General features: G+C 44.0%; 1 protein-coding gene across 5 annotated transcripts in view; it reads right to left on the minus strand.

Annotated features, from left to right (window-relative positions):
- PRKG1 (protein kinase cGMP-dependent 1) overlaps positions 1-21,399 on the minus strand; it is a 1,254,852-nt gene that overhangs the window by 906,941 nt on the left and 326,512 nt on the right. The gene's annotated exons all lie outside the window — the stretch shown is intronic.

Here is a 21,399-nt window from a genome sequence, read left to right on the forward strand (position 1 = left end):
TGGTCGAGGCCACGTGAGTCTGACTGGGGAGTTCATGTCCTGGCTCCCGCATCACCCCTGACCTCGGGCGGTCATTCCACATCCTGACCTCCTGCTTCTGCACCTGTCATCCTCTGGGGGTCACGTCGCACAATGAACTCAGCACGGTGGCTGGCACAGAAGGGCTCACAAATGAGTTATAATGCTTATCATATGAGCCCTAGGCTTTATCACTTCCTCTCCTCAGTGCCATGGGGTTTACACTCCTTCATGTCATAATTATCTGTCTGCATCTTGCCTTTTCAAGGGAAAGTAAGCTCATGTAAGGCAGGAGTTGTGCATTACAAATCTCTAATATCACCCGTCCAACTTCGTGGGTCCTTGTATTTCCTGGTAGATCACTGAAGATTTCTGGAGGGGATGTGCGTCAAGGTGAAAGGATGCGCGTGTGCGCGCACACACACGAAATAACAACTTGAAACGGGCAATTTCAGACTGTCTCTGGGGTGCCTGAGTGGCTCAGTCAGTTAAGCATCTGACTCTTGATTTTGGCTCAGGTCGCTGTGGGGAAATAGGTTAAAGATTTCCTTATACTCACGTGGGTTTAAAAAGCTTAGGGCAGAAAGCTGCCACTACAGGACAAAGGCGCCCGAGGTGAGCTAGCGAGAAATCATAACGGGATCACGAGTAACTTGTATCACCTGCAGGAAGCTACTTTCCATCTGGCGCCAATATACTTTGATCACAAACTCCACTTGTCCCCCAGACCCTTTGCTTCTTACACAAGCAAGTTCATGATTACGGTCTGATTGTTCTCCCCACGTTCACCACGTGTTTCAGATCCCATCTTCTGCACATTCACCGCGTGTGTAAGATCTTGTGCGCTCAATAAATAGGGAGACGAAACCCCTGTCTGGGGCTCTTGTCTCCTCCCGGACATTCGCCTCTCTCACATTCAATTCTGCATCTGCCATCTTGCTGGACTCATAGTCTGCAACAGGACACGATCTCACAGCGCATGAGATTGAGCCCCACGTTGGGCTCTACGCTGACAGCACGAAGCCTGCTCTGGATTCTCTCTTCTCTCTCTGCCTCTCTCTCTCTCTCTCTCTCTTACAAAATAAACAAACATTAAAGAAATAAAGAAAATATGAAAGTTTCTGGTTTAGAATGAAAAAAAAACCCAGGATTTCCATGTTTACAAATAACCTGGGCTTTGACAATTACGTCAGAGATGATAACAGAATGGTTCTAAACCCTTCACCTTGACAAGAGGCCAGTGGACATATATTTCACTCATGTTTCATTGCGTGGAAGAAACCCAGATCTGTAGTCTCCCACACAAGTATAAACAACACCCTTCTGGAACTAGGAGGGGAAGCTAAGATGTGCTATGCCACTTTAGGCACATCTCTCCCCTGAGAGGAGAGAATACACCACTTACCTCGGCCTTGGCAAAAGACAGAGATAATAACTGTGAAGCACCGGGCACCAGGCCTGGCTTATGGTAAAAGATTAATTATCATCATCTCACTATGGGGTCAAATAGCAGGCTGCCAAGTGAGATATTTTATACCCTTCTGGCTCAGGACTTCACCCGCTACCAGAGAGTAGATTTTCACTAGCCCCGAACTGTACCAAAAATACAAGAATAAAGAGCTCAGAAACCCCTACACAAATCGAGGAAATTCAAATGTTGTGACAGCCCAGACATACTGAGAGATGGATGGAGAGAGTACACTTCCCCCAGGTTTTCATGCTGATGGGATCTGTCAGAAGAAGCAGTGAGGATACCAGACCCCCGTCCGAATGAGAAATGAGGCCAAGGTGAGGTTCTCACTGGACTCGTGTGGGGCCTCATGACAGGTCAATACTACGGCTCAGGGGCAGACATATCACCTTCCAAGACGGACTGTCTGGTTCAAAGATAAAGCAGGAAGCCTTACATCTTCAGTAAATAAATATCATCGTGTGGGTTTCTAGTAGGCTTGCCTTACATTCTGAGGCGGGATCCACTCTCAGTGAAGAGGAAAAGAGAAAAACTTCTAAGGCACTTACCTGGAGGTACTGATGACGAACGTGTGCCTCACAAAGTAGTGACAAAATATTTTACCCTTTGAGAGTGAACTTTTCCGTTGGAAGGTTGTACATTGGATTTGTTGCACATCTTAAGATGTTCTTCCACCAAAGTGCTCTGAACAGAGACGAGAATGACTACACACGCTGGTTAGGGGTGTGTAGGGTGCGTAGGAGGGTGTGTAGGAGGCGTGGGAACACAGTGAACTTGGTTCACCTTGGTTCATGACCTGAAGTAGCCTTTGGTGTAAACTTTCTTTTTAAACATTTCTCATTCTCCTTTGATATACTTGGTACTTTTTAAAAGTTTATTTACTTTGAGAGTGAGAGAGAGAAAGCGAGTAAGCATGAGCAGTGGAGGAGCAGAGAGAGAGGGAGAGGGAGAGAGAGAGAATCCTAAGCAGGCTCTAGGCTGTCAGCACAGAGCATGAACCATGAGATCATAACCTGGGCCGAAACCAAGAACGGGACGCTTCACCGACGGAGCCACCTAGGCCCCCCTACTTGGTAAATTTTATTTTTATTTTTTTCACTGAGTTATTTATTTATTTATTTATTTATTTATTTATTTATTTATGCATGTATTTATTTATATGATATAATTTATTGTCAAATTGGTTTCCATACAACACCCAGTGCTCCTCCCAAAAGGTTTAAATTAAGATTTAGAATGGCTGTCTCTCAAATCACTTGTTTTCTAGCAAAACCTTTTCGACTTTGATATTCTTGTAAGGTATGTATGCCACATTTGGTCAATCTTTATATTTCCTGGTGCACTACTGAGAATCCCCAGAGAGAATGTCTACCCTGTTTGAGAAGTACAGTTTAAGTAAGTATAAGGTATATTCTTAGTCTTTCCAAGTGATTCCCCTTTAGACGAGAGACACAGGTAAACACGTTCAATGAGAAGTCCATAAAATAAGTCAGACACTTTGAAAATCAAGGAGAAACTAGCACATTTTCCTTGAAAATGGAATTATTTGTTTTTCTCCAAGGGGAGTATTACTTGGCTGGTCATCCAACCCCCATCTTATTATCAAGCCATTCATTCATAAGGTCCAGTTCATGAAAATATGCAGTCTGGGGAACTGAGACATTTGTGGTGCCCACTCCCCGTTGGGGAGAATGCCGCAGATATTCTGTGCTACCACTGTTGCATAATGCCTCCCCTCTCTCGAGCTTCCCCACTGTTAAAAGGACCCTAATTTTATTCACCTATTCACTTTTCTTCAATATGATCCAAGCTAACACGCCCAGCCCAGTTCCTAGAGTAGATACTCATTAGTCTAAGATAATTAGCATGTTGACATTCCTCTGGCGACATTTATTGATCCAGGGGTGGGCACGTATTCTAAGTTGTCGTGCTGGTGGGGAAAAGTTGCTCTTTTTCTACCTCTTTCCTAAGCAGGGAAGCATGTGGCCTCGGTGGTCATTGGCATTCATCTTGTGGCCGTGAGAATAACAAGATTTAGGAAGCTGTCAATACTCAGAGAGGCAGAGTAGAGAAGATGGAAGGAACCTGGGTCCTTGGAGATATCACTGACCTCCTGATGGTACTAAGCCTTGAAGCCTACTCTATGTCTGGAAAACAAATTTTGTTCCCAAATAAGAAGGCTTGACTGAGGAAGTCTGTCGGCTACTTTCAGTCAAAGGTATCCCCTTGTTTCACCGGAGAGAGATTACACAAGGTTCACAAAACCTGCGTTAAATTTAAGACAGCCCTCCACACACAGGACAGAGAGGACAGACGTAGTGTGGTAGTATTCTACTTCGAGGCCCTATACAGATATTTCGTTATCATTGGAAAGTATGGTCGAAAACCAAACATGATTTGCAGATGTCAAATCTAGGAAAGGTATGTCCACGCAGAAAACATCAGCTTGATAAGCAGAAAAGTGATTGCCTGTCAGTATTATTTCTTCATAATAAGCAATGGCATTAGGCATAACATCTCTTAAATAGTGTTGCCTTTGATTTTGACTACCCCAAAATATGTACACGTAGCCCTTGAATGATTAATTATGGTATCCGAAGTCACACAAAAGCAGTTGTCCAATTTCACTTAGATTGCCGCATTCTCTCAAAATTTCACGTAAATATATCTGCTAGCAGTCTACACTCTTAATTTCTCTACTAAGAAGTGGGAGTAGCAGCAATTTCTTATAAATATCATTAGCATGCTGGAAGCATTAAAATAATTAAACACGTAACACGTATTTTGTTTCTAAAAGACGCAGCATAACACGTAACTGCCAGACCACTAAAAAAATGAACAACGTAGGTTTATGTTGTTACTTTAAAGGCTATATCCTCATCTTTCTTTGTGAGCTCAATTCTTTGCTGATCTAAAATCTGAAATAAACTATCAGAGAACAGAACTCCACAACGATCACCAAATAATGTCTTAGCATTCAGCCTCCCTTTGTCAGATTTAATTGAGACCAAGCACAATGCATGTGTTAAAAGTGACAGCTATTGGAGGCATTACACTCAAAGCAAGAGAACAGTGACAAAACGATCAAATAGTAGTTTATAACACCCAAGTGGTCTTCCATAGAACAAGGGAAGTTAAATAGGGCAGGGAATTCAAAGCCTGACATTTTATCTCATACACTAATATAATCTGTACCCATGACAATGACCACAGGAAACATCGGTATCTTTCTAGCTGAAATCGAGGGCAAGATCCATAACTCAACAGTTGACAGCCCATGATCTGATAGGCTTCCAAATCATCCTGGAGCATGGCTTCTGTCACCCTGGACTGAAATTATTTACTTGCCTGTTGTTCTCATTGGTTTAAACCCCTAAAATAAGGAATGGTGTTCCATCTTTGTATCTATGGTATGGAGTAAACTGCCTGGCAGGAAGTACATGCTCAATAAACAAATTAAAAAAAAAAAAAAGAACAAATAAAAATTAAGGATTGTACAGAGTCACTGAAGTTCTGACCAAGGGTAAAGCTATTTCTCTTCCTTGCCTGTTTTTATCCTGTTTGCTTTTCCCAAATGAGATTAACTCTGGGATTTTCACTCTGGCTTCCTAGAGCTCACGCCCAACCACAAAGGTGATTATAGTGGGCTCAGTACTTCAAAAAGTCTATCAGAAGCTACATATTTACTGTCAATTAAGTATCCATTGCTGACTATATATCCCGGGGCTTTGCTCTAGGCTAGGATTATATCATCTGAGCATAGGAACCCACAACCCATGCCGCTCAGAAGTCCTGATTAACAGTTACCTGCAACTGATTCAAAGAAGAAATGAACGATTGGTCATCACCCAGAAAATACAGTTTTGTAGGCAGTAATATTTCAAAACATGGGGTCCATGTAATAGAAGAACAGAGTCTGTGATGACAAAAATACTGGAAAGCACTGGATAATTCTTCAAGTCAACAAGGAGTTTGCTCCAATATAAGAAACGCTGTGCAAAAATAGGATAATTTCATATTCCTTTTATTTGACACATCATATTCTCAGATTTCACATAATTTAAAGTTTTCCATCTTAGATCCAGTGCTCATGTCCTGGCTGTCTGATTATATTCTCCCAATAACTAACTACTAATTTTTATTGTTTTTTGGAGTCACCAGAAGGAACCCTTGGAGAGGCAGACTAATGAGCACACCTATTAGCGTGTACCAAAATTTTACAGTAAAAAAATAGTCTTGTTATTTGTGTATATACATCTACCAGCAAATTGAAGAAACCCCAGTGTTCTTATTTGCATGAATTTGGTAGACCAATTAGTATGAAATGCAATTTGCACTCATTCATCGGGGGCAAAGGGAGCATGAAATTACCTTGACTTGTTAATTCAGCGTTTATAGTAAATTGCTCATATTGAGTATTTTCCCCAGGGGTACTCCCTTGTCGTAGGAAGCCAATCTAGGCAGTGACATCATGAACTTTCTCTTCACATTGCATTTTATACTACATTTCAAAGATGGTAGGAAAAAAAAAAAAAAGAGCCTGGAGACTCAGTCAGTTGAATCGGATGATTCTTGATTTTGGCTCAGGTCACAATGTCAGGGTTCAAGGGATCCAGCCCCATGTCGGGTTCCATGTTGACAGCACGGAGCCTGCTGGGGATTCTCTCTCTGCCTCTGCCCCTCTCCCACTCACACTCTCGCTCTCTCTCTCGAAATAAACACATGCACTTAAAAAAAAAAAAAACCCTCCTCTTCCTAGTATGACATCATCACTAGAGTCATCCTGTAAATTACTGCTCACATGCTTTGACCCCCAGTGGCTATGCTAACACCACCACCTGTACAGGGCATTTGAGATTTGGGGAGATTTACATTGTGCATCAGTTTCCTAATGTTATAGCCTTAAGTGTGTCCAACGGGTGGGTAGAGATGGTCAGAGGAAAGAGCAATGAACTTCCAGCCAGACAAACGTATTGCCAGCATCCATAAATAGGCTTCTCCTAGTATCGAGAAACCTTTACCAGTTGATGCCCAATGAATTGCTACGTATGGCGGAAGGAATACTTAGCTACTTAGGGGAACACTTCACTGGTAATAGAAAGACTGGGTCTTCAGTTTGGCTCCATTGCACCTGGATGAGTGACCCAAAGAAAGACACAACCCTGATTTGTTTATTTAACCAACAAATAATGGCTTTGTTTGGTCAAGGGCAACCTTACGCTGGGGTGCTAGGTAGGAGTAACATATGTTCCTGCATACTCCACAGACTTTTGTGAAGTCATTCCATGTGAGAAATTCGGTGAAAATAACTCCTAGACTATCCATTTTCTAAAAACAGAAGATATCATTGCCCATTTTTAAGCAAATATACAGGTTTAAGATACCCACCAAACGGAGGGTTCTACATTACTGAAGATGCTTTTACACCAAATAATTATATAAAATAAAAATGATCCAAAAATACATCACCACTTCACAGATATTTTACTTAGGTTACTGACTTCGCATACGCATGGACCAGGCAAAAGTTCGGAGAGCCTGCTGTGCTCAGAGCCCCATGCTAACAGAAACACCCATGCGCAGTACACATTACAGATGACAGGGCAGCGGCAGAGCGTCTGGGCCAACAGTAACCGATCTGTAGGGGACAACACCCTCCTCCAGCTCGGACTGGAGACACAGAGAATAAAGTGAGGCGAACGTGGGGACAGAAGACGGAAAGATACACCAGAAAGTGTACAGATCACAGGAGTAACGGACTTGCAGCAGAAAAGAATTCTAGTGCTGAAAGAGTAAGGGGGGTAACACGGAAGCCAGGGTTGCAGGGAATTGCGGGTGAATGTTGAATTAGCAAACCAGCTCAGACTCTCTGAAGGCCTGTTAGAGGGTAGTTTCTCTTTTCTCTGTGAAGTCCAGTTTAGTTTTGGTCCCCAGGTTCCCATCCAGTGTTATTGTCATTTTTATTTTCACATGAATTCTCAAGGACGTCCCTCCCAACTTTTAATCAAAGGGCTTACTGCAACCCAAAGGAATCTAATGCAGATGAACACCCATACGATGAGCGAACCTAAAGCTCATCTTATTTTATGTGACCTAAAGCTGTCTTGCTTCAGGACAAAAAGCAATAAGTCTACTTGCTTGTTTCCCCCTTTTCTCTTTTCTTTTCTTTCTTTTTTTTTTTGTCATACAAGGCTATTTTGAGTTTCTGACTTTAATACCTGTTGTATTATTTGAGATCGTCACTAGCCTACTGTACAATAAAAATAAAATCTATTTTTGGAGAGAGCAGAGAACCAAAGTGAGTGGGATGAAAATCAGGTCTATGTATGACACAGTAAAATTTCAAGAGAGCAAAAAATCAAATCAAATGTGATGACTCAGACTTTGATACCAATTTAGGAGGCAGCCCAGGAACTTGGAATTTGCAAACAAACAAGTTCCCGCTCCTTACGCTAATGTTTTATTTCACTTAAAGGGTCCTGTTCCTCCAAATTTTAAATCTCTTAGAAACTTTGGTCACATCTTGTCCTTTTCTGGGGTGTTTCTCTTTCTAAAGAGGAAAAAAAATGAACTTTCTTAATCTCTGAAAATATTTCTCTGTAGGATTTTTCCTCATCCTAAAATGAGAATCCCCTTGTAAAGTGGGTCGGACAAAACACTCCCTGCTGGGCACATCTATAACGACCTAGCCCCATCTCCTGGTGCCTGTCCTACACATCATTGTTCCTAGTCCTTCCTTGTCTTACTCCGGGATGAGACACCATGCTGGGATTTAAGACTGAAATAGGAGGGGCCTCTAGACTTCCCGCTAGGCTCCAACACCTGATACTCCACGCTCAGAACGTTCTTGTTCCTTTATGTCACTGGGCCCTGTTCCCTATTGAAAATCAAGTACCAGAAGGAGAAACTGACATGAAACCACTTGGGACTATAACACGGTATGAAAGGAGCCAGAGACACCCTTTGCCCTGGGACGTCTGAGCACAGGTGTCTAGGTCCTTGGCCATGACACTGCCTAGGGAAGAGGCACAGGCCGGGAGAATCCCAAGGTGTCAGGGAGCACCAGGAGCGCCACATGGGGGTCGGAAGGAGTGCATATGGAAGCTAGGAAGCTTTACGTCTCTCTCTGTTCTTCCTGTGTCACATGTAGGCTTTGCTCAGCCACCAGATGATAAAAAATCACTTTCTGGTGACTTTTATAAGAATAAATCTCAAAAGGAGAATGTAGCTTCCTCTCTCTAGTATAATCCAATGAAGACAAACATTTAGGAATATTATTCGTTGAAATGCGTAGCTGTCTTTAAAAAAAACAAAACAAAACAAGTGATAGCTATACTGTCTATAAAATTCTGTGAAATACATGTCTCCCTTACTTACCTTTTTTCTAAATTCCTTTGCTCCCTTAATTGACTCCAAGGCAATCTGAATACTAGCAGAGGTATTTGAAGCTATGCACTTTGATTGTAAAATATGGGTGCTTTATGGAAATCAGTCTGGTTTTCCACCAAGTTCATGGAGCAGAGACTCTGGATGAATGGATATTTTGAATTAGCTCATAGCAAAAGGTTCTGAGATGATTTTTTTTTTCTCAACAAGCTGCATGCAGGTCCATGTGAGATGTACAGTCAGTTACTAGGAACTGTGGTTTTCTACCTTCTTAATATGGACAAAATGTCCCCCGTACCCCTACCCACCCCATCAGATTGTGTTATTCATTGCTTTTCAGGCATACGGTTTTAACGAGACTTCAGATCCTGTCCGTGGTTTTCTATTACTGTAATGGCATTAAATTTTTCTTAAAGAAAAATTCTTCAGCTATTTTCCAGGGCATCTCAATGCATAAAGTTAGGTGTTATCTGAAGTTAGGTAGCTTTAATGAAATGATGAGGCATGTATTGGTTTGGCTCAGAAGTGATTTGTTTTAGCAATTTCTTTTCTTAGTAGAGTATTATGCCTGGCTCATGACCTGAAAGAGACTTTGCAATTCAAATTCAAATGGCTTTGAATCCTTGCATATTCATGTATGTTTAACATGCATCATTATAGTACCAAGTACTTTGAAATGAAACAAACATTTGGAAATTTGTAGGCATACAAACTGTGAATAAAAATACAGTCTTACCATAGATTGAACTGAGCTGAGAAGCGAGAGTTTCAAAAGATTCAATGATTAGAAATGAGTTGGACAAACTCAAAATCCTGCTCACCAGTTAAGTATACTAAATTCTGCGAACAACCTCTTAGAAACATGTAGGATAAGGGGGAACACGCTTCTGGTTACAAAACGAGTAAGTCACGGGGCAGAACGTATAGCACAGACAATAGAGTCAATAGTACTGTGATAGTTGTGGCGACGACCAGCAACTACATTTATTGGGGGGATCGTTTCATATGCAGAAAAATAGCACATCACTGTGATGTATACTTGAAACTAACATGGTACCGTGTATCAACTATACTTCAATAAAAAACAAACACTAACAAAACCACAAAACAATAAAGCACATGGTTGAGAGTTATAAACGTGTAAGTAAGAGCAGTTCAAGCTCTCTGCTCAGTAGAAAATGCCAGAAAGTTGACCATTTTCTTTTTTCGAACTTCTTGGTCTATAAAAATGTCTTTAACCTGAAATAACAAAATGAAGGCTAATGCTACCAAGTTGGGCAAAACACACTGGCCACTATGTCCAAAAGCCCATAAATAATTGCCCTGAGCCTGATGTGCCTATAAAATGGTTATAAAGCTGGGCTCTACTAGCTAAGGCTTTTATTCCATTTAAAAGTAAATAAAGCATTTCCACATGCTGCTGATGGAAGTGTGAATTGCTGCAACCTCTCTGGAAGATAAAAGCCTCAAAATGAGACAACTTCTTGTTCCAGCAAGACTTCCAGGAATGTATCCTTAGGGAATCATCACAGATGACCAGCGATTATGCACCAGAAATATCACTCACATTTTTTTTTAATTAGTAAAACACAGGGAAAAAATTGCAAAGGTTCAACAAGAAGACATTACTTAAAGCACAGTACATTCATGACACGAGACTCTATAGAGCCTTTAGAAGGATCCAGAAGAATGTCTGACTACATGGGAAGATGCTGATTGTGTACTTTACATGAAAAAGTCATCTTATAAATCAGCATATGCTGTATGAACCCACGATATGGAAATGAGCATATACACGAATATGTATGTCAAAGAGAGATGGCGAGGGACAGAGAAAGAACAAAACTTGAGCGGATATACACCAAAATGTTCACAGCAGCCATCCACAGGAGGTCTTCATTTATTGCTCCTCCTGTTTTCCAAATTTGCTACAATGAACGTATAGTGCTTTTCGAATAAACACTCGAATTATTTTAAAAACAGTAAAAAGTCAGAAAGAAAGGCTGGAGACTTGGAGGACATGCTGCAAATTGCATGATTTCTGAAATAAAGGTTTCTAGATGCACACTACGCTTTATTTCTCTTTCCTTTCTCTGAAACATAAGTATTTTTGCACTTTCTGATGAACCCCTCTGGAGGGCGATTGGAAAACACACAGCAATCCTGGTGCAGATTACTCGATGTTCCAAAACCAGGCATCGAAGTCACATTGGGCCGTTCATAGCAAGAACTTCAGGAACTCAGATAGCTTTTGGTAAGTGAAGAAGAATGCCAAGTAAACTATATTTCTTACGTATTTTCAAGTATTAAGGCTCTTAAAGGTTTTGTACGGAAAATAGAACTTAACATTAAACTATGGCAAAATATAAAACTACTTATAAATTTTTTAATGTTTATTTATTTTTCAGAGACAGAGCACGAGCAGGGGAGAGGCAGAGAGAGAGGGAGACATAGGATCTGAAGCAGGCTCCAGTCTCTGAGCTATCGGCACAGAGCCTGACGCAAGGCTCGAACTCACGAACCGTGAGATCATGACCTGAGCCAAAGTCGGGTGCTTAACTGACTGAGCCACCCAGGCGCCCCAATTTAAGACTCCTTACAGAAACTCCCATCCCTTGATTTAGTGAACACTTAGATGTGCCAATGAAATAGATACAGGTACTTAGGGCTTTCAAAACATGGCCCATTATTAAGTCGGTTATTTCTCGAGGCCATCATATTTCATTTACAATTCTAAAAACCTATTTCCTAGGACCAACTTAGCACTGCTTGAGAGATCTTGCGTGGCCGGTCTGTGAAAATCATTTTACACACAAGGAGCAGGAACCAGATTCCGCACTCCATTAAATTTTTTCAACCTCGGGTCATATTTCTGACTGTACCTTCTAACGGAACCACAGCGGCACTAATCAGGTACCCCAAAGGTTCACACGGTTTGTCAGAAATGAGGAAACCGAGTGGCAGCTAATGACGATTCCCTTGGCGTTGGGGAGCCAAGGATCTGCTCTACCGAGTTGCCTTGAGCGGCAAAGCTACGTGGAAACATGTCATTACTCAAGGTCTACCGAGGCGTTGCCAGGCGAGAAGCTGGGCACCGGCTCAGGGCTCCGGATCCGTGTATTTAGAGAAAGGCTACTTCTTGACTAGCTGGGTGGCTTGACTCCACTTCCTCCCTCCTTTGAGATACCGACTCAGTGTGCAGAACCCGTGGCCTAGAAACCCTAGGTTTTATCCAAGCTTAATCGTTTGTTTTACCCAAGTCCTGGCAGCTGATAGCCAGACTATCTTTCCGGCCTCATCCTCACCACCACCTTGCTTCCTGCCACCCAAGTGCCCGTTCTAAGTTTCTTTGCCCTGTGATGTCGAAACTGAACTGTAACTCCTTCTTTTTTTAAGTTTATTTATTTTGAGAGAAAGAGAGAGAGGTGGGGAGGGTCAGGGAGAGAGAGAGACGGGGGGAGAGAGAGAATCTCAAGCAGGCTCTGTGCAGAGCCTGATGTGTGGCTCGAACCCACAAACCATGAGATCGTGATCTGAGCCAAAACCAAGAGTCGGATGCTCAACCAACAGAGCCACCCAGGCGTCCCAACAGTATCTCTTTCTCGGGGTGGCAAACAAGCCAGTCCTCTGGGTCGGATGTGACCGTGATGCCAGCAGGTGAGGGCTTCGTGGAGACACAGGTCATGAGCAATTAGCACTGTGTGCCACGGGCGGGGAGAGAGATGTGTCAGCCTGTCCTCTTTGTCCCCCTGCAAACAGCCAGGCTCTGCTTCTGCACCAGAATTTAAACAATCCGAAAACAAATTTATTTCAATTCCATTGCAACTGCTCTCTTGATGGGTCTTTGGTATTCCAACCATATTCCTTCCCGCTCTTTCTTTCAAGTAGAACTTGGCTACATTATGGATCAAATATGGGAAAATCCAGCCACCATTTATAACATTATTTCTGTAGGAAAATGCATTTGAAATCCTGAGTAATTGACTTACCCAAATGAATTCCTGGAACCAACTCCACTCATAAGCTAACGTAATAACTATGGGGAAAAGGAAGCAGGTCTGAGGAGTAAGTCGCCCCGTGAAAGCTGGGTGCGACGTGCTGGGGAGAAAAACCCCGACCGGCTGGAGATACGACTGGGAGGGACCGGGGAAGGAGCAAGGGTGTAAGAGCATTACAAGCCCATCTTTCCTACTTCTATTTCTTTTCCTCCTCTCTCTTCCCACTTTCTCTTCCTTGCATCCTCCCTAATTTCTCTTCCCGTTTTCTCCTCTCTCTTTCCTTCTGCTGCCATCCCTTGCTTTCATCTAGTGCTTCTCCCGTTTTTTATCTTTTACAGGTGCCTCTGCATCCCTAGAAGCCCTCCCCCCACAACCCCACCTCGTCCTCCTTCCGAGACACATTCCGAGCACATCACCCGCTGCCAGCTCTGGAGAAAGATGAGCAAAGCAGAACATCACGACGGCTGATGTCGAGTGCTGCGGGGGGTCAGCTGTGTCACTGGACACCAAAGACACGGAAAAGGCCATCTCTCCTGGAAAGAGCAGAACTGTATCTTTGCTCTACCATGAATCGCAGAGGTTGGGCTTTGCCCACATTTTGCATTTACGTAGGCCTTTCCCGCTCCTCCCTTCATTTCCTCCAAACCCTTTATAGCTTACCACCCTGAGCTCCGATTGTAACCTATCTGCTGGGTCTTCCATTCAGTGACATGTAAGGCCATACCCTATCGGCATCTCTCATGAAAGCACCAGGGATTGGGGCACCTGGGTGGCTCAGTCGATTGAAGGTCTGACTTTGGCTCGGGGCGTGATCTCACAGTTGGTGGTTCGAGCCCCGCGTTGGGCTCTGTGCTGACGGCTCGGAGCCTGGAGCCTGCTTCGGATTCTGTGTCTTCCTCTCTCTCTGTCCCTCTCTCTCTCTCTCAAATAAACATTAAAATTTTTTAAAAATTAAAAAAAAAAGAAAGAAAAAGAAAGAAAAAGGAAGAAAGGAAGTACCCTGGACCAAAGGGCAATTTTTCAGAAGATACTTACAACTACCAATAGCAACCCTTCAATTCACGTCAAACTTGGGACCCTGCGAACAGTATACAGGGTACTCTAATTCCAATCACTTACCTGAAAATTGTGTAACGATTGTTTTCGCTATGAAATTTTTCCAAATTCATCGCTGTCAAGGTTCCTATTTCTATCACCACGATTTAGTAAAATGTATCTTAGACGATTTAGTAAAATGTATCTTAGGTATCAGAAGAGGAAAACATTTTCACGCTTAGAATAGTCCAAATTTTGTAAAATCTTGTTTCACTAAGTTTTTCATTGATGACTTTTTTCAGTATTTTTTTTTTTTTTTGGCAAATGACATTTGTTAGACAGCAGAGTTGGTCAGATTTTATGTGATATGCTGATAGAGATTTAGTTTATTACAAGGATTCAAGAGATAAGCCAATATAGTCAAATATTTCTAACAAGAGATGAACGATTCATGTTTTATTATTATTATTTTATTTTGAGAGAGAAAGAGAGAGAGCACAAGTGAGGAAGGAACGAAAGAGAGAGAGAGAGAGAGAGAGAGAGAGAGAGAGAGAGAGAGAGAGAGTCCCAAGCAGGCTCTGCAATGTCACTGCAGAGTCCGCTATGGGGCTCGAACTCATGCACCATGAGATCATGACCTGAGCCAAAACCAAGAATTGGGCACAGCCAACTGAGCCACCCAGGCACCCGTGATTTATGTTTTAATAGATGACAGAAGTGTTACTTTAACAGACGTGTGTACTGTGCATTTATGAAGCGCACTGTGCTACTGTAGAAATAAAAAGTACTGATTTCCATTATATGACAGTGTTATGAATTTTCATTTCTTGGTTATTCCTCGGAAAAGCAGAGAACAATTGAAAAAGTGCTCCTGCTTCGATGCATTGGGCAGGTTTGCACACTTTGTGGGGCTCCTTTGGCCGGGGAGGATCATGAGAAGTACTGTGGACCAGAGCCACTCAAAGTGAAGTTCACAGCTGTCAACACCAATGCCAACCAAGAATTTATTAGAGATGCAGGTTCTTGGATTCACCCCAGACCTTCTGACTCAGAAACAGTGCCTGTGGGGCCAGAAATATGTACAGGAGAGCCTTGGTTTGCAAGCATAATTCCTTCTGGAAACATGCTTGTAATCCAAAGCACTCTATATCAAAGTGAATTTCAAGAACCATTGGCTCAGGTGGGATCATGTGACACAGGGACGGCAGGTATTACTTGTACTGTAGGACATCGCTTGTTTATTAAGGGAAAATTAATTACAAACGTTTGCCCGTTGCTCGTCTGCCAGAACACTCGAGGAACAAATTACATGCAAGCCAAGGTTTTGCTGTATTGGAATTCTGACGCTCTGAAGCCCACCAAAGTTCGGGAACTGCTCTGTTCTCTCCGACCTTCCCTTCAGGTGAAAGGCCCCTTTTGTGAGGCCCCTTCTAAATTCTACATGCTCTCCCAGTTCAAATTTATAATCCCAGATCACGTGGATTCTCCTGTTGCTCTGCGGAGACTCTGGGGATAATCTACCATTCCACAGTGTCTCTGAAGGAAAATAACCTATATAGGTGAAATACCTCGTATTTATTAGGGGAAGGTTTTAAAAAAAATATGTTCATTTTATTTCTATTAATGGCAACAGAACTGATTTAGTGATTGAAGAAAAGAACAGTTAAAAATAACTTTTTGATAGAGAGGGCTGTTTGGAATTTCCCCAGGGTGACTGGTTAAAAATGTTGAGGGAAGTATTTTAATACAGATATCTAAGAATCATAAAAACTTGGACAGCTTGAATAAATAGCAAAATATTTTTGGTAAGTAATATTTTAGAAGCATTTAAAAATTTCAGCTTTATTTTTAGATTCTCAGGGCTGGGAAAATTTCCTTTTATGTAACATAGCAAAAATAAGGGAGCAGAAAAACAGAAAGATGGCCAATACAATAACAAGTCCACTGGCTACAAAGCATAGGTGATCCAGACTGAGGTTTTAAAATTTGTGGTTGGGGGGGGGGGGGCGGGATTAAGAAAACGACCAGGGAATAACTTTTTGCTGACCCCAATCATGTATGTATACACTTGTTAGTTTCTCCCTTAACAGAAAAGGCAAATGCGTGGATGGCATGCGTTTGTGAAGTCACCGCTCACCCTTCCACACCCCGGTTCCCCATTCCTTGCTCGGATTAGGGCCACTTAGCCACCAGGCTCCCGTCTGAAGGGTGTTCGCTCTGGTCCCTCTGCCTTTTCTGCAAAAGCCCAAACTGTGCCTCATTTCCTCCTTTACCCTCTCCTGGTCGACACAGAAGACGTCAGGAATGGGTGGGAGTCCGAGGAAGACTTCACCAGATGAAAGGTGGTCCTGGGAAACTGGTGAGTCACCTTGGGGATGGGGACCCAGAAGCCTGGAAAAGAGGCGAGGCAAGAGAAGAACACTGGGGCTGCTACAGCACCGTGGCCGGCAGAGCCTCTGGGAGGGGGCCGTGTGTTCTATTTCAGGCTTCAGAAATTACTAATCCATAACTCCCTCCCTCCCTCCCTCCCTTCCTTCCTTCCTCCCTCCCTCTTCCTTCTTTCCTTCCTCTGTCCCTCTTCCTTCCTTCTTCCCTCCCTCCCTCCCTCCTTTCTTCCTCCGTCTCTCCCTCCTTCCTCCATCTCTCCCTCCTTCCTATCTCCTTCCTTCCTTCCTTCCTCCCTCCCTCTTCCTTTCTTCTTCCCTCCCTCCCTCCCTCCTTTCTTCCTCCGTCTCTCTCTCCTTCCTCCATCTCTCCCTCCTTCCTATCTCCTTCCTTCCTTCCTTCCTCCCTCCCTCTTCTTCTTCCCTCCCTCCCTTCCTTCCTTCCTTCTTCCCTCCCTCCCTCCCTCCTTTCTTCCTCAGTCTCTCCCTCCTTCCTCCCTCTCCCTCCTTCCTATCTCCTTCCTTCCTTCCTTCCTTCCTTCCTTCCTTCCTTCCTTCCTTCCTTCCTCCCTCCCTCTTCCTTCCTTCTTCCCTCCCTCCCTCCCTCCTTTCTTCCTCCCTCCCTCCCTCCTTCCTCCCTATCTCTTTCCTCCCTCCCTTCCTTGCATCATTCACAGTTGATACACATTTATTGTCTGCTATATCCCAGATCCAGTGTCTTCCCTCAGGTGTCTTCTACTCCAGAGGGAGGAGAAAATTAATTCCAGACAACTGTGGGAGCACGTAACTTAGAGAGGCATCTTACTCAGGCAGGAGGAGAAGAAACATATCCCAAAGGAAGTGACGTTTTAGTTGCGATCTGAAGGGTGGGAGAAGGGGCCATCCTAGGTAAGATGATGAGGGTTGAGTGTGTGTGTGTGTGTGTGTGTGTGTGTGTGTGTGTGTGTGTGTGTGAGGTGGGGCAGTGAGGGGTGTGCTACAGGCTGAAGGACCAGCCCGGGAGGAGGAACAGAGGCGAGAAAGGAGATGTGAAGGGTCAGATGAAAGTGTGACTTTAGGGGCACCTGGGTGGCTCAGTCGGTTAAGCCTCAGCCTCTCAATCTTGGCTCAGGTCACGTTCTCACAGTTCATGAGTTTGAGCCCCGCGTCGGGCTCTGTGCTGACAGTGCAAAGCCTGCTTGGGAGTCTGTCTCTGTCTCTGTCTCTCTCTCTCTCTCTCTCTGCCCCTCCCCCTCTCTCAAAATAAACAATTTTTTTTAAGTGCGACTTGATCTCAAGGACACCCTGACGCCATTACGACTTTTTAAGTCGCCAGTGGGGAGAGCAGCGACACAACCGTTTGTGAAAATACAACACTGCTGCAGTTAAATAGAGATGCTGGACACGGAGGCCAGACCGGAAGCTCAGAGACTGGTCTGCGGGCTGTTAGGATGATGCAGACGCAGGGTGGCTGAGAATAAGGTGAGCGAAAAGGCCTGGGGTGGGGGAAAGGCTCCCGCTTCCCGGCCGCCACCTGGGCCATCCGCACGGTCCCAAACCCTCTCGGTGGGAGCCCGTCCGGTGATGCGCTTGAAGAGTCAGAAGCCGCCCACACTTCAGCACTCTCCTACTTTGAGAAACCCAGCAAAAGGCCCAGAATGCTTTTAAACAGACGTTTTGGGGGAACAGCGGAAGGCCGGGGCGCTCGCGAGTAGCGGTCTGGACAGCGAGCAGGCGCCCAGCCGTTTTCCCTCCAGACGTGACGCAGGTTCGAATCTCAGGTCCACCGTTCCCGTGCTGGGTGATCACAGGCACTCAGCCTCTCCGGACCTCTGTCTCTTCACCCAAAACTGGAGGTAACACTACCACTCCGGTCCCCCGCAGAGCTGTACTATGAAGAGTACCGTGCTCGTTCATGACGCGCTTGGAACAGGGCCTGGCACGTAGCAGCCACTCGACCTTAACGCTCCTGCCTGGCCTCTCGGAAATTAAGAAAACTGATACTCGGAGGCTGCGTTCGACGTCCCAAGTCAGACAGCGAGCTGACCGAGCTGGGATCGGACCCCACGCACCTTCTTTCCAAAGCTCAGGCGACTTCTCCTGAGCGCGGGCTTCAGCCCTGGATGGACTTGTACCAGCAGCGTCAAGAAGGAGCTTGGAAACAGTGGCTGAAAACGTGGTATCTGCAGGTAAGACCGGGGGGTCCATCACCGTGTGGCTCTGGGAAAGATACGTAACCTGTCCGGGCCTCAGTATCCTCATCTGTGAGATGGGACGGTATCCGTCCTTCCCCAAGCAGAAGGAAAGGAGGTCACACAGGATGAAGTTCAGAGAGCCCTGCGACCAGTTAGTCCCGAAGAAACATAAACTGGGCCTGACCCCCAGCGGGCTGCTGGGTCACTTGGAGCCCAGGCGTGTTGGCAAAGGCCACCAGGAGGACACTCCTTGGCTCCTTCCAGATCGTGATTGTGCCCGTGACGGCGGCCAGTGAGAGGACGTACGGCCCGAGACCCCCCGATTCAGTGGCAGAAACGACAGATCGGTGGAAGCCAGAGACCCAGTCCCTCTCGCCCTCCATGTGAGGCGTGGGATTCGCCGGCAAGAACCGGCTGTGGTTCGTCTTCTTCTCCTTGTACCCTAGTTAACCCTACGGCTCGTGTACCCTCAGCCAGATGGATCCTTCCTCTGATCAAAACTGCCCATCCCGCAGCTCTTAGCTTGACCTAAATGTTGGCCTTGGAAATACATTCACACAGCGAAACGAATGTTCCGAAAAGCTGATCTTTTTCACCTTCTTTAATATGACACACTTTTGGGGAGGCGGGGGAGGGGGGTGGGTTGGAAACTTGAACGAGTCATGATCAAGGTCCTGTGCCAGGCACTACAGGGTCATTTTCCTCCCTGAACTGGTGAACACCTCTGCGTGAACTTTCTGTCACGGGCATCCTGTGAATTCACATAATGCTGCCCGTGTTGTGTTGTTGTTTTACCCTCTGGAAAAAAAATATATATTTTTTCAAAGAATTCCAAAATTGGTCTGGAGAAGAGAGCCAAGCCGTTTCAAAAATTCTTCAAGAGCAAGCCAGCCATATTTCCATCCATATGTGTTAACTCTGTTTTAATGGGCCCAATGGGTAGCGTCCATTTTGATGAGGTGAGTCTTTTGTTCATGTTTCATGTCACAAAGTGTTTTACCGCAGGAATATTTATTTGAGGGCATGATTGCATTGGTTAGAGCATCTTGTTCAGAGGAGGTGTTCGGTAAATATTTGTTGGTGATTATAATCACAGTTTATGACAACTGTGACCTTTCCACAGTTCCTCTTTGGCATTATATTTCGAAAGCACCCATTAAGCCACACTGACGGTCTAAAGGCATACTGAAACCAGCCAGTTCAAGAAACAGTTCTTAATTACCTACTTTAATAAAACCATATTTTTGGACATCTTGTTTTACTTTTCTTTAACCTGACAACTTAAAAACATTTTTTTGTTTGTTGATTTATTTTTGAGAGAGAGAGAGAGAGAGAGAGCATGAGCAGGGTGGGGGGCAGAGGGAGAGGGAGACACAGAATCCGAAGCAGGCTCCAGGCTCTGAGCTGTCAGCACGGAGCCTGACGTGGGGCTCGAACCCATGAAGTGAGAGATCACGACCTGAGCCGAAGTTGGACACTTAACTGACTCAACCACCCAGGCACCCCTCCTTAACCTGACAACTTAATCACACGATGTTCCTTTTCTGGAGCTAGGTTACATATCTGTAGGTCTCATTTAGATCCTGAATATTTCACAAGACTCTTGTGGAATATCCATTCTTATTTTGTTGTTTCTTATATAGTGTTTCAGGGTAGAGAATACTATTTTCATGAGCAACACGATGAGTAAGAAGTCAACACACCTGCTTGCCAGAAAACAAGAAAGCCTTCCAAGGGAATACAATTATGAATATTTTTTTTTACCATTTCGTAACTTCCATGCACTAATTCTAACTTTTTGAAAGATGGCAAATTTTTTTTGAATTTATAGAGAAAACTTCAGATTTATTATTTATTACTGTGATTCAGTAACTTAAATCCTTTATGCATAAGTGAGAAAACACTGGGTAGATTATTGTTTTAACTTCCATGGAAGTCAGTGAGTAGAAGCTTGTGTTTATGATAAAGAAAGCTTTATGTTGAAAGTAATTTTTATTTTCATGCTAACTAATCTCTACTTGCCCATATATCAAGAAATAAAATTACCTTTTTCCTTCTTGCTTGCTTTCTTGCTTTCTTTTTTTGAAGACAAAACTAGCAAACTTCAAATGTATCTTGCAGGCTCTCTGGAGCAATTACTCGGATATTTCTTTCCCATTAATCTGATAATTTGCAGGGTATTAATAAAGACAATTTACTTCAGAACTGATGTAGTCATGTCCCAGAAACCTATTTACTGCCATGTTTCATAATCTTCAGAAATGTGTGTCTGGAGAAATTTGGGGAGTCATGGGAATGCCAGACCTCATAACCAGACCCATGTTGATAACCTGAGAACTCAGTTAGCGAGTATGTGCCGTCACTCGAAAAATATGCAAGCCGACTTGAAAGCTGAAATGAGGCCAGCAGACGCAGTTAAACTTTTCACCAGTCTTCCCAAGTAACTCAAGGTAAGACTAGTAAGATAAATTGAGAATTCACAGACCATTACATCTCAGAAAAGAGTGTGAGTCCTTTAACAGACCCAAGTAATCATACGTCCATACAACTATCTCAGGTCACGTGTTCTTAGGTAATCCCAGAAACTGGGGTGCGGGAGGCAAATGTCTCGTGCAAGGTGGCCAACTCCTGACATGTGACACAAGAGGAGACCGACCAGCAGCTTCCACACGTCCCTGGGGACCTCATCAAAACCACAGGTCCCTGCAAACTGTACCACCTCCCTTTCTCCTCTAAAACCTAAAGAAGAGATCATTCTTTTTTTTTTTTTTAATTTTTTTTCAACGTTTATTTATTTTTGGGACAGAGAGAGACAGAGCATGAACGGGGGAGGGGCAGAGAGAGAGGGAGACACAGAATCGGAAACAGGCTCCAGGCTCTGAGCCATCAGCCCAGAGCCCGACGCGGGGCTCGAACTCACGGACAGCGAGATC

This window comes from Felis catus, chromosome D2, assembly GCF_018350175.1.
Source record: "Felis catus isolate Fca126 chromosome D2, F.catus_Fca126_mat1.0, whole genome shotgun sequence".
NCBI classification, from domain to species: domain Eukaryota; kingdom Metazoa; phylum Chordata; class Mammalia; order Carnivora; family Felidae; genus Felis; species Felis catus.